This window comes from Antrostomus carolinensis, unplaced genomic scaffold, assembly GCF_000700745.2.
Source record: "Antrostomus carolinensis isolate BGI_N321 unplaced genomic scaffold, ASM70074v2 scaffold7714, whole genome shotgun sequence".
Lineage (NCBI taxonomy): Eukaryota > Metazoa > Chordata > Aves > Caprimulgiformes > Caprimulgidae > Antrostomus > Antrostomus carolinensis.
In genome coordinates, this window is record NW_010312761.1 from 55,584 (window position 1) to 69,714 (window position 14,131).

Genomic DNA, 14,131 nt, shown 5'->3' on the forward strand with positions numbered 1-14,131 from the left:
ATCAGCTGCAGTGGGTATGTACAAGGAAAGCAGGTTCTGAAGATGCAGATGGCTTAACTTCTGAGGGTTTTCTCTATACTACTTCTGTAAGGTCAGAATAAATCTCATAATGCAAATTGATTTAAAAACATGAGGTACTTTCTTGACAGGGTGCTGAGTGCTGAAATGTTCTGCTATCAGTTGCTGCCCCATGTCTGAACTGTGAATCAAAAAGTTGATTGGCCTGAAAAGGTCTTGCTGTCTACAAATACAAATTCATATACAGAATTTATTTCCTCCTTTTCCAACATAAATCTTACAACCTCTCAAGGCTTAATTATCTCTTGATCATGTGCTGATTACAGAAGTATGATTCCTTGCAAAGCAAAGCTTCAGAACATGACGTACCCCTGCAGCATGGGCAGGGAGTAACAAGCCACAAATTAAGCTCTCAGATGGCAGCCAACAGATCCATCACTAGGAGGTGAATTTCCCAACACTGACTTTTTAAGAACTTTCAGACAACTTTAAACATTCTTCAGTAAGACTTTCCAAAAACTGAGACAGCAAAATCTGGGCAAAACTGAAAATTTGCCTCTTTCCCAGTTGTTTGCAAAGATGGCAGAGAGTGTAAGCTCTGGAAAAAGACAAAGCAGGCATTTGTGTCAGCCAGCAGGTTGCTGGGACCACAGAGGACTTTCCTTCCTGCTATGTCCATGCTGGGAACGGCACATCTGCTGTTTTGCTCAGCACTGACAGAAGAGCCAGGCTGCGTGCACAGCAGTGACTGCTGAACGCAGTAGCACATCCTCATCTTGCCTTTCTCAAGCAAGCCTGAATCTGTGCTCCAGCTCATCCATTTCCTCTTTCTCTTCTTCTACAGATGGACTGACAAGACCCAGGGTCTTTGTTCTTGTGGCAGCAGAAATTCAACTGTGCTATGGATCTGAGAAGCTTTGTATTGGCCTGAGTGCTGATCACCCTGCTATCTAAGCTCCACATGCACTGTAAAACAGCTTACACGCACCGAGTACAGCGCCCCGCATCAAGAAAGACCCAAAGCCTCTTGCAAATCTTTGTCACATAAAAATTAATCAATTAACTTGTCATTTCAGTGCAGCCATGTCAGGGGGCAAAAAGCTTTGTCACATTGTGTAGGTTTAAATAAACTGCTAAGAGTTACTAGAAAGATGAAAGAGAACTACAGAGACTGGAATGCAGCAAGAAACAAGTTTTATAACTGCCATGAACCAGCCAAACGCACCAGGCATCTTCAATGAATGAAGAGGAACAGGACTACAGTGTTATGACTCAGCTAAGCAAATGGCAGGTTTTAAACTTCCTCTGAACTCTTGCAATACTCCTGGGTAGGACAGAAAATAAACACTTTGGAATATTTATGTAAGAGAGACTACAAAGGCAAATGTCTTTTATTACCTAGCAAGCACAAAGAGGAAAGGGAGTGGGGAGAATTTTAGCTCACAAGGCATAGGAGAGCATCAGGTGTTAGAAAATTATGAATTGGACTAGCTCTAAAAAAATCCAAAAGAGTATTACTGAATGTAATAATTTGAAGTGGGAGATCTGTGAAAAACAAATGTGGACAGTCTTGTACCTAGACATTTATGAGTCACCAAGAAGAATAAGATTTGAAAAAATCAGAATAGCTATTGCAAAAACCCATTCTCTAAAATGTTGCTGTACACAATCAAAAATGCCTGTATAAAGAAAAGTGAAGTTAGAGGAAAAGGTACAGAAAAGTAATTTCAGGAAAGTGGAAAACACTTCCTTGTCATTTTCCCCATCTTTATTATTGGCACATACTTTTCACCAAATTCCTATGATGAAAACTGAAAAGCAGGATTAGGAAAATGCCCCTTTATTAGTCATAGCTTCTCCCTCCCTATACAGAAGTATAGCTGTCTTGGAAAATGTTTCCGTTACTTGTTTCCGTAACCAACTACATGATCCTTCAGCAATTTTGTTTTCTTGATGGAAAGAAGAGGGTAAAATCTAAAATGGCAATCTGCTCAGTAGTTCTAGAGACACAAGCAGTAATCCAGCACACCAGAAATCAATCTCCTTCAATTACTGTATGTCCTGCTATGACCTGTGTCATAGTATTCAGAAAATGAGAGGGATGCTTTAATGCAGTTCTGTTTATTCACATTCTTCTTCTATCTTACTGTCAAGCACTGGACTCTATGGAATAAATAATACTGTGTTTCCACTGAGGATCAGAGAAACTGAAGTATGACTGAAGTCACTTTCCAGTTTTCAACTACTGCAGTAAATCCAGAGATGCAATATCTACAGCAGAATTAATTTCCTGCTAAAGCGGGTACCATTCAGTGCAGTGTTCATTTGTCAGATCCAGGACATTAACTTCAGAATCAATTTTTCTCACTCTCATTTCTTTTAGGTTCTCTAACACCCCAAATATGTTCTTTTCACGGCCACACAAAAACTGTGTATTATTACTAACACAGATTTGACTTACACAAAACCAGTATGCATGTAATATACAAAGTACACCATCACAGCAATTTGCTTGCGCTGCATTTTGCTGCAAAGAGCTGTATCACAATGACTTTTCTACATTATTTTTGATGAAGATTAGCTTTTAACTCAAATATGCACCTTCTGGGGCTTGTTCTGAAAAATTAAAGGTCAATTACATATTTGACAATAATTATTCATTATAAATTATATAAATTTTATTCTGAGGAAAGATAAGATTAAATCAAATCTGTTATTGAAATTTGCCTAGGTGGCAAAACACAAAGAGATGTTATTCCTCAAATTGGATTGTAAACAAATGGAAAAAAGACTACAAAGATTATTACAGAGCAAGTGTCATGCCTGTTTACTAGGGCTCCAGTCATGCCTTTTAAAAGCATAATATTTTAATTTATTGCCTTATTACAAATATCAGACTGCAAGTCAGTGAATCCTCAATATTTTTAACACCACCTTTACCCTCCTCTCTTCACTCCCTCCTCATCATCAAGAGCACTTTCACCTATTAAAGTTTTGTCTCCTAAACATAATTTTTGGAGAGACATGGTTAATTTTCAAAACATTCTGCAAAAACCCCACTACTTTTCAGCTTTTTTGCTTTTAAAAATAAATTGCATAGTCTGTAGTATAGATGTCTTACATGAGGCTTAAAGTAGAATTTTCAATTTTATATTAATCAAAAACCTGGTATCCACTTAAGGCTGGATTAAACATAAACATATGTTTTAGAGATGTGATTGCTGGGAAGGCAGCAAGTGCAAAAATACTGGCTTTAAAATATGATAGGTTTACATTACAGATTTACAGATGTACTACAAATTTAATAATTTACATTTTATCCCTTCTTTATCCACAGAAGGGATAAAAGAAAGTATGTCAAGAGTGCACAATGAGAGACGCAAGTGTCATTTGTGCAGCTCTCAAACTAGGATGATGTCCAGGGGATCTAATGCCAAAAGGTCACTACAGAATGACACAGCAATCAAAGGGCAAGAAGGCTGCTCTGCAGGCGAGGCTTCAGTGAAAGTGCTCTAAAGTGACATTTTGATATTGCTGGAGCAAGAGAGGCAGATATTTAACCTTTAGCATGAAGGATTGATGGTTTCATTTACCCAGTTTTGACTAAAATGCATTTCAGGTTATCTGCTGGCACTTCATCACCAGCAGTGACTTTATCTTATAGCACATATTCAAATAGCTCCATGTGGATCTTGAGTTCACATACACTGGATGGTTTTCTTGACATCTTGACATTGCCAATTCATTAGGGGAAATTTTAACAACCACCCCTCTGCAACAAGGCAGGTTAACAAAGTTTAACCCAGTTAAATGATGAACTCATTAGCAGGGAATGAGCTTTCAACTTTTCTCCCAGCTCAAACTGTCCTCACTTCAATCTTCACACAGAAACCGTAGACAAAAAATTCAGAAGAGCCAAGCTCTGACAGACATTAACACCATCGTGAGAGATTGTGGAGGCTTCACCTCACCTGTCAGGGCAATCTCAGGCTGCCAGAAAAGCCGTCAAGAACCTTCCGGCATCACTTGGCTGTGGTTACCTGAACAGGCATGTTCATCCCCCTCACTCACAGGAGCTCCCATTCACCACCTCTCTGTCCACCCACCTTCCCAGTCCCTGTAACATCATATTTCCCTTAGCAACAAAATCATGGAAAATTTAGAGTGCCTTTATGATTAATTTATGCAGTGGAACAGTGTCCCACTTCAAGTCTCAGAAGCCGAGCAATGAAGTACTTGCAAAGCGTCAGTTTATCAAAACACAAAATTTGAAAAGTCGAGTGGGGGAATATATTTTTAGATTAAAGTTTTGTCCCAGTTACGATAGCATAATGAAGGATAAATTCAGCACATTTCACCAAGCACCTGATCTCATCCCCAAATCAAATGAATGCTAAAACTTAGAATAGCTTCTTCTCAAAAAGAGAGGTGTTAGATGGGATATAGCTACTTTCACCTGTTCATTTTATTTCCAAGTACTTTGTAATATTTAAAGCCACGAGATGGATAACTGCATTACCTAAATAAATGGTAATGTATACACAGGAGATAACCTTTTTTCAAAAAAATCAGATGAGCACTCAGGTACTGAGTAAAGGAATTAGAAATAAATTATTATAAACCTTTTTTTTTTTTTTCCTAGAGACAAGTTGCTGTCGGCTGAACAGGAGAGACAGGCTTTTTTTTCTTTAAAAAAAACAAATCAAAACAAAACCACAAACAAAACCCCAGTGCATTTATCTTATAGCCATGAAGAAATTCTTGAAAATGTGACCCAGCTTAAAAGGACATGATGATATCTGCTTCTGTTTATAGATAACTGGAAACTATTGAGGTATGAGCTTCCCCAGAATTTCAGTGAGTGCCTTCTCAGATCCTAATAACCCTCTAAATGCCAATATTAGTATTTGCCAATATTCAATGTTTGTGAGAACCAACCTCCCCTAGAAAGTCCCCTGGAACAGCACATTAAGTTCTACCCAGTTTGTTATTTATTTAGACTTTTCAATACATGTGGAAGAAATAGAAGAATGTGATAATAACTGCATTTCCTGAAAGGACAGCAAGTGATGGGGAAACAGGGTTCAGCCATCAGAAAAACTGGTGCCAGAAAGCTCTGCCACAAATGGAAATGGCATGGGAGGTCTTTGTCTCTGTGCTGCCAGCTTGGTGGCACTTTGAGGTCCAAACCCTGCACTCTGCTCACTGCAGAGTAATGCCAGCAGCGAAAGCGGGAAAGCTGTGCTGACTCAGGCACACACTTCTTTTAAGCTATTAGATTTCAGAATTGATACTTTAGTGAATAGATTCTCTGAAAAATGCGCTTAGTTGGAAGAGTAAATTTAAATGTTTTCCTATTTCTACAGTCTTTCATCACAAACAGCAGTTGCCCAGTTGCAAACCAGCTTTCCAGTTCCTAGCTTGGGTGACTACAGTTGTAACATCACTTGAAAATCATTCCTCTCAGAGTGCAATACCAAAACAAATATTAGGATAAACACCCAAATGAGTATTAGACTGGAGTTCAAAAGAAAGCATCATGATGTAAATGGAAATTATCTTACACCAGCCATTTGATGCCAAACTAAATGAAGCTATTGATTGCAGAAGTTGAACCCAGTCAACCAGGAGAGAAAATAGTGAATGGGCCAAACTGTTTAGCAGAAATTTCTTTTTTACAGAATCTCAGGAAGAAAATTGTTACATCATTAGCTCCTTCAGATGGTTTTAAGGAAAGTGTATTTGTACAATAACTTAGTACTTACTGTCAAAATTGATAGGGATAAATAGACATTCTAGAGCACAACAAACATCTTGCTCTCCCAGGTAGTTCTGTATTTCTGTTCAGTGCTGTTTGCCTTACAAATTTCCCCAGAAGTAAGTATGGTTAGGAATACACATCCATGGGCAGTAGATCCTCACTGGCTTAGACTGAGGTCCCAATAATCTATGACACTAGCAAACACTAGATGTTTAATGAGGAAAAAAAAGAAACGAGGCATGTATGGATGCTATTGTCCCTGAATACATCTTCCTGGCTTCAGCTGAATGGATATTTCATGAGCTACAGGCTATATTAAGCCCCATCATGTTTAAAGGCTGCCAAATTATTCACCTTCCACCAATTCCTTCAGTTTCTTTCTGAGCTTGTTTTAATTTTGGAATTCACAATATCTGATCTCCAGAATGTAACTATGCCAATTTAACTCCACAAATGCAATATTCTGTCAATCACTAGTGAACTTTACAAAGGTCTGGAGCCAAACAGGGAAAAGACAGAGAAAGAGAGACACCAAGAGAGGGAGGAGAGAGCAAAGAGGAGAGGCCGACTGATGTTCACTTTTACTTCAACAACAATAAAAAATTAAATGGTCTACAGTTGTGATTATTCCAACTTGCCAGCACTAAAAAGTACTACAGAACAACTATTTCTGAAAGTATTTTACATCTCTATTTCCACTCCAGCTACAAGGCAGAAAGTATGCAGGCATAAAATATGATACTCCGTATGTGATTTACGGCAAAAAGTGCCTCAACTCATCAGTGCTTCAGATGTGGTCCTGCTCGGTTTTGGATTTCATTTGACTGAGAAAATTAAAGTCCAGTTCAGCTTTTTTTGGAGGAGTTCCCATGGTCCTGTCTCATAGCTGTATTGATTTTTTTTTTTTTTTCAGACCAGCTGCAGAAATGGATGCTTCTAAATGTCAGTCATCAAAAATGTCCAAAACTTATATCCAGAAAAATGGTCTAGTGGGTGCTTCGTACCAAAGTAGAGCAACCCAGGAGCTAGTTACACCAGTCCTCCAAGCCATTTTATATTCCTGACCATTACTTATAAGTTTGACAGTGAATTACCTGTAATATTAATTTCTGATCTTATGTCACACATTCACATTTTGGATTTATTATCCTCTTAAAGGAATGATCACACTGCACAATAATTTGCCCTTTCAGAGTCTGACAAAAATCTTTTAAATTAGTATCCTATAGAACTGATGAAAATATGGACAGTAATTTTCTCAAACATTTCTCCTTAACAAAACAACATTTAGAGATACAAATTGGATTCACCACTCAGTACTTTCCTTTAAAAAAAAAAAAAACAACGCTAATTCCTTAGATTATAAGGGGGTTTTTTTGTAGTAACAGCAGATGCAGACTTAGAAGAATATTTTTCTAATCACATGTAAATAAACAAGTTTCAGATTCAGTCGTTTAAACTGGTGCATTTTGAGTATCCCAAAAGATTTCTAAGGGTTTCACACTTTGAAAGACACTTTGAAAGAGGAGAACATCATTCCCTCCTCATTAAGATCAGTACATAATTCAACTACAGGCTGCTGTTTCACTGATACCTTAAAAATGTGACTGGAGCAAGGATCACCCAGCTAAAACCTGGTTATTTCAGTTGCTGTATTTGATTTTTTTAATCCTGTTTTTGAAGCTTGTGAAAAACACAAAACTCAAGCAGGCTTAGAATAGAGAGCTTTGACGAGCAGGCCATGAGAAAACAGGAAAACACCATGTTCTTACAATGATAGCTGGATATTAAAGATTTGATACATTATTGTAAAATTCAGTTGCATAAAGTAGTGTTTGTGCTAAAGCTGTCTCCAGCAGTTTCTCTCTTCCTGTATCATAACAGGCATCCAGAAGGGTTGCAAGCAATAAGTTATTACAGACCATAGATATTTCATGCTACCCAACGATCTTTCCCTTTCTCCCTCAAACACACTTCAGAATTAACTACTTCTGGCGATTCCTTAAAACTTTGGTAAAATAATTGTTTTATGTACTGTGACCTTAAAAATCTAAGAAAAGTGAATATTCTCAATTACAAATACTGTAAGGTGTTGTCAGTCAGAAACAGTCAGAAAATATTGAGCCACTAGATTAAAAGTTTAAAAATTTATGTCTGCTGAACATTTCTTTGAGTTCCGGTTACAAGCTGTAATCTGCCCACAAGAACAATGAAAAGCTTCTGCTTTTTATGAAAAATTAAAATATATCATTTTTCTCTCAAACAGGTGACTTCTCTCATAGCCTTCCCTCCTCTTTTTTAGGTGAAAAGGCATGAACCACAGAAAGAATAAAAACTAGAAAGTTTTTCCTTTGATTAACATTTTGATGACAATACTGCAAAAGTACTGAAACTCTTTTTACATCCAAGTGGAGATGTGAGCTGGCTGCCTAAAAACCAAGTTTGTTTTGTTTTTTTACTGCAGGCACACCACCACTTTAATTGACAGAGCTAATTAACAGAAGGACCTGCTGGGCACAATGTGAACTGTGTTCCAGCTGACAGAAATGGAGATGTTTGCCTCCTGGTTAAGCCGGTGCCATGCTGCAGAAGCTGCCAGCACAGCCTCTGACCAGTTTGTAGCTTTCAGCAAATAAAGGTCTGCAAAGCTGTGAATTGGGTACAATTTGTAACCACTGTAAGCACAACAAAAATCCAATTCTGGCAAATAAACTTAGAGACTGAGGGTTGAAAGGGCATCAGGGCCTTATAGGGCCTTGTACTTTCTCTGCTTAGTACCACTGGATTCTAAAAAAAAAAATAAAATAATAATCATATTGTTGTTTTCACATGGGAGGATGTGCGCGGGGAGAGGAAATAACTTCTCATGCCATTCACGCTGTTCAGTTAGATACTTCTAGGTGTTTCTTCTAGCACTATTATTTGTTATTAAAAAATGAAGAGGAATAGAATCATCACATGTTCCTATCAAAGCAGGTAGCAGCTCAGGACATGGCTGCAGGCTGATAGCATCTTCTCAAGGGACAACTCAAATTTGAAATCTGCAGCATCCGAGGCCATGCCTGCCGAGGCTCTGGCAGTGCAGAAATGCTGTCACCACAGCACTCGTGCCAAGTGGTTTCTTATTTCCACCAGTATGCTACCGATGACTAAAGAATAAGGTATTAAACTTGACGTGTATAAACTACCAAACACTGCAATCTTTAACAGGAAGGCAGATGGAGTCCCAAGTAAACTTCAGCATCAAATCCCTGAATATATTGTCACAGCTGTGGCTGTAAATAAAAACTGAAAACTGCTCACGACAGCGAGGGGGTCTGCAGCTGTACAACAAGGGGCTGCTTGCCTGTGGAACACAAGGGATTCATTACTGCAGTTGCCTTGAAACAAGTTATATTCTCAGCTTTTGCAATAAACTGAAATAATGCCTCCCATCAATATGCTGCCATAACACAGCATCAGTTAGACCATCTCTTTTCTTGAAAGAAGATATACACTGCACGATACTCAGCTGCAGTCCTCCTATCCAGGAAAATTAAAGAAGTAAAGAAAAAATTAGCTGGATTCATCAGTGATGGGCAATAGGCAAGTGAAAGTTTCCCATTTTACCTCTGTAGTATGAAAAGACTCTCAATTAAATTTTCTAATTTCACTCATTACCAGTTAAATACCTGGCAACATTCCAGTGTAGATATGTTGGGGCAAAGGTGAGCACATGAAATGCGTTTCCAGTTCATTGCCATCGCATTTTCTCCTCTTGACAGTTTTACAGCAGCAGAACCCTCGTACACAGAGAAACACTACATGCAAACTCACCAGCTACGAGCTGATGCAACCCACAAAGAATTACAACAGGTAAAGTTGTTTTGCTTGCAAAATGATAGCATTCTTTAGTTATAACCTCTTCTGGAAAAATATAGCAAGGCAAACAAAAGTAAACAAACCCAAACAGCCACTTGAAACATAACACAATAATTAACTACTTCCTATTCGAAGACTTACTCTCTCCAAGAAGCAAAATCAATAGGATCTGTCTCTCTGATATAGAGGGTTCTAGAAATGTAGATTAATTAAACACAGTATAGACAGAAATGCTTGCAATGCATTTTTAGAACGTTGTTTGATCAATAAGCATCTAAAGAACACAGAGGAGCCACCATGGCTCTAACAGAGCTGGACTTCACCCACCAAGAATACATCAGCTAATGTCTTGAATACATTTGAATACAGACTTTATTCTTCTGAAAAATTCTCAGGAAAATAACTTCCATCTCTGTTTTCATTAAGGTAAAGGAACAAAAAACTCTGGAGAATTCCTGAGCTGCTCAGTCCTGCCTAAAGAGCAATCTGAAGCTCTGTGGGCAGTAGAGAATATGTGGTTCAGTGATCCTTTCTATGCATGAAATTTAGGGAAAAACACCAGTACCTTTTTTGACAAGCTTGTAAGATCATTATTACTTTCAGTACTAAACGGCATTGAAGGAGGGACAATATTTTGCCATTTTGAAAAATATTAAGTCGTACTTCAATAACAAGAGGCATTAATTTTGCTCCCTTTTAACAAGTCTGGCTGCAAAAAGATACCTTTAATTAATAAATGGAGTACTGAAAGTTCTGCTGTTTGTTCGAATGGTGTTTCAGCAGCTTTGTGGGAACTGTATCTGTGAATCTCAGAAACAAGACACTGTTGACAAGAGGTAGATATTACTGACTGAGACTTTACAGATTTTTTTTTAAATGTATTTTCAGAAACAAAGGCTGATTTCTTATCAAAGGAGAAAGGCCAATATAGGTAATAAATCTGCCTTCACCATTGATGCTAACTAACCTTCATGAGTAAGCTGCAAGGAACCCCCCACGGAGGTTCAGTCGAAGGAATAGGTATAATGTCAATGTCAGTCTAAAGCAAAGATCTCATTTCCATTTTGATTTGCAGCATTTCCCAGCTGATTCCTTTCTAGAATGATCTTAAACATTTTCGATGTTAATCGAACAAGATAGGCCCAAGCCTGTTGCCCATGTAGTGAAGTTGTTTGTTCTAATTAAAATAAACAAATGCAGATGCTTTCCTTGTAAGTCAATTTTTGAAATACTATTCTCTTCACCTCTCAAAGATGAAAACAGAAAGGGGCTGTGTATTTTGTTCACAGCTTCCCAGACACAGATGTGTGCACTCTCATCTCTGCATGTACAGCAATACTCCAATACAAGACCTATCTGACCCCTACACCAGACCAGGAAATAAAGGCAGGAATATAATTTATTTTATACACTTTCCTATCCATATTTCTGCCCTTGAGGTTTTTCCTGGCCACGCTAGTGACTGGACTGAAGCAGCTGATTTTTCACTTCTCGTGAGAAAGCAAGATAAAAAACCCAGTTTGTTTTCTGATTTATTTTCAGAATGAGGAAAGGGACATGAGCATGTCTCCAACAAAATGAAATCTTATAGAAATCTGTGCATCTGAAGCTTTATGCTTATCTCCTTCCCTCTTTCTCCTGCCAGTTCAACTTAATAATATTATGCATTAAACACAATGGTCTCGAAGATCAAGATATTCCCAATACATCTCAAGAGGCTAACACTAATTAAAGCTGATTGAAAGACTTAAGAATTTGAGATACAGCAAAACCAGACTGAACTGTAACAAGGACTACTTGATAGTTTGATTCTATTTAGATCAGATGCCACAAGTGTAGCACTCTTCAGTCATTATATATTGCCTGATTGGTGGTATTTTTTGTTCCACCTTAACATTAGAGTCAAACACTATATATAAGGAATTAAAGGGGACTAAATCTTATGTCTTCAATTAAACAAAAGCAATTTAAAAAGTGAGATTGGAAATATGTACAGGTTATACAAACATTCTTCAGGAATAACATAGCTACTATTTATTCTGACTTGCAGCAGCAGTTATCAACCAGACAATCTTTGCAAGTCCTTCCCAGGTGTATAGTCTATGACTCTATAATTACCAGGTAGTTCATCTTCAAAAAGCTGTGCAGAAGCAGCAAAGCCTTATCATATGTAAGAAAAATTGCTTGTTGTATGCTACCAATGATGAGGATGAAAAAGGAAAAAAGATAAAAGTACAGGAATAGCTTTGACAAGAGATAAAGATGAAAACAGACAAAATAGCAGTAATAAGGTAAGCAGAACACATATATACTGAAGAGGAAAATAGAAATTTTATATTTACTTGGAAGCAGAAGCAGTTTGAGGAAGGAGAGACAGGTCATTCTTGAAAGAGCAGTAGGAACATAGGCTCCATGGGGCAAGATGTACTAAAAATCATGGGATCAACCAAAGTAAGGAAGGTGAAATATTAATGGAGTCTAGATAAGGATGAAAGAGAAAACTTTACATGGAAGAGAGAAACAATCTGGTCAAAAAATTCATGAGGGAGAAAAGAAGAACAACAAATGAGGAAACAGCTATGTATACTGAGGAATAGAACAGAAAATTTGGTAGAAAGTGAAAAATTATGTTTTTTTAAGAATATGAGTCTGGAAAAAAAGAAGAGGCAAGCAATTGTAATACACTACCAAATACTTATTCCTGCTTTTCTGTTCTCCCTACAGAGAATGCAAGATCTTACAGTCCCATATTATACAGTCTCATCTCTTTCATTCAGGACACTTTTAGCTTTGGAAGTCCCTGAGGTGTCAGCCATGTGAACTACATCACATCCTCACCAAACATCTCAGTAAAAAGAAAAAGCTGGGTGGACTCAAGACGCAAGTGACTGGTGAGGATGACAGAGCCTGACTGGTTTGGTCACCAAAGTGAAATCATCTTTCCAGAGAGAAACCATTCTGAGGCAAAAAGAAGGTACAATCATGCTGTGTGATCTGTAATGAGTTTACTGCCCACAATTACCACATTGATCAGGTCTTTGCACAGTTCTTGCTCTGCAGAAACTGAAGGCAGAAAATATGTAAGCCCACTTGACACTATTTTCCTGTTGGAATGTCCAAACCCATGATTACGAGCAAACACAAAGTGACACTTCTATTGTGGGAAGCTTCAGCAGCTGATGGCGTGCTGTCTAATCCTTCTGTAGGTGCCATCAGACAAAATACTAAGGAGCGCAGCTGTATGTAGCAGTTACTTATATTGATCCGGAAAACACTGCACATGGCAGCTTATTTGCACCATCTGCTACAGAAATGTCACTCAAGTGGAGCAAGGTAGACACCCTGGGGTGTCTGTACCAAGAAATCCCTTAGAAAAGGAAAGAAATTCCAGCAGGGGAAAAAAAGTATCTATAAAAAATGAATAAGTTACACTGTCAAAAGGACTAAATCTTTTGAGGAAGAGCAGCAGCTGGCACAAGAGCAGCCAGTCTGAGTTTTAGCGAATGTCCTGAACTCCCTTGCAGTCAGGTAGCAACCCCCCTTTTCATGAGCAAGTGTCTGACAGGTGGCTGATTTTAAAGCTAACAGCAGGTTTTCAGGGTTTTCAGTAGCACAAATGGTTGCTGAAAAGCACAAGGAATATACATCCCATAAATAAACTATCCATCCAACTGAAGCAGCCCTAGCAACGGCTGAAATTAAGGATAGCTACTTTAAAAATTCACAGCAGGAATGAGCTTTCATCTGACTAGCTATAATGCACAATTTTGCTGTCACCCAAGAAATAAAACTTGCACAGGCCCAGTTGGAGCAGGAGAGCTGCCTCCAGTTTGGAAGACCTCGGGCAAGGTTCAGCTTATGTTATGCTACATGTCTATCCTAGAATGGGACACACCATTGAGAAAGGCCGTTGAGAATGCCTTGGGAAATGATGACAGAGGGAGTCCAGACAGCAACATGGAGACACTGGAGAAGGAAGCAGTAGGAAGGATAACTTTTTAAAGAAGGGAACCTGCACTCTAAGGAAAGATTTGGGGACTTCAGGGTTTTTTGTATAAGAAAAACTCTCCTATGTGTCTGGGAGAAGGACAGTAAAAATTAAAAGGACAAGTTCCCAAAAAGGGACTGAAAGTAACAGCTTAATTTAGTAGAGGAAGAAATGTGTTCTGTGTTCACTGTAGATAATAGCAGGCAAGATGTGCCTTGAAACAGCCACTAGAGTAGATGTATTTAAACCCACTATGGGCAATTTAGCTTCCTCACTTCAAAACAAAACAAACCTAAACAAACCATATTGATAAATTATGATTATCGTAATCTAGTATTATTAACAAAAATACATATACTATTATCAAGCCTGTATGTTTAGAAAAGAATACCAGAGCTGACACATTCCTGTCAGCCAGATGAATACTGATACAAGTACTGAGTCACTCTCATACCTTTTGAAGATTAAGAATGAAAATTCAATCTTTTTGTCCAACCAGGCAG

The 14,131-nt window shown here is 38.1% G+C and overlaps 1 protein-coding gene across 1 annotated transcript in view; it reads right to left on the bottom strand.

The window, feature by feature from the left end:
- Window positions 1–14,131, bottom strand: part of GRIN2A (glutamate ionotropic receptor NMDA type subunit 2A) — a 171,081-nt gene that overhangs the window by 19,277 nt on the left and 137,673 nt on the right. The window lies entirely within an intron of this gene.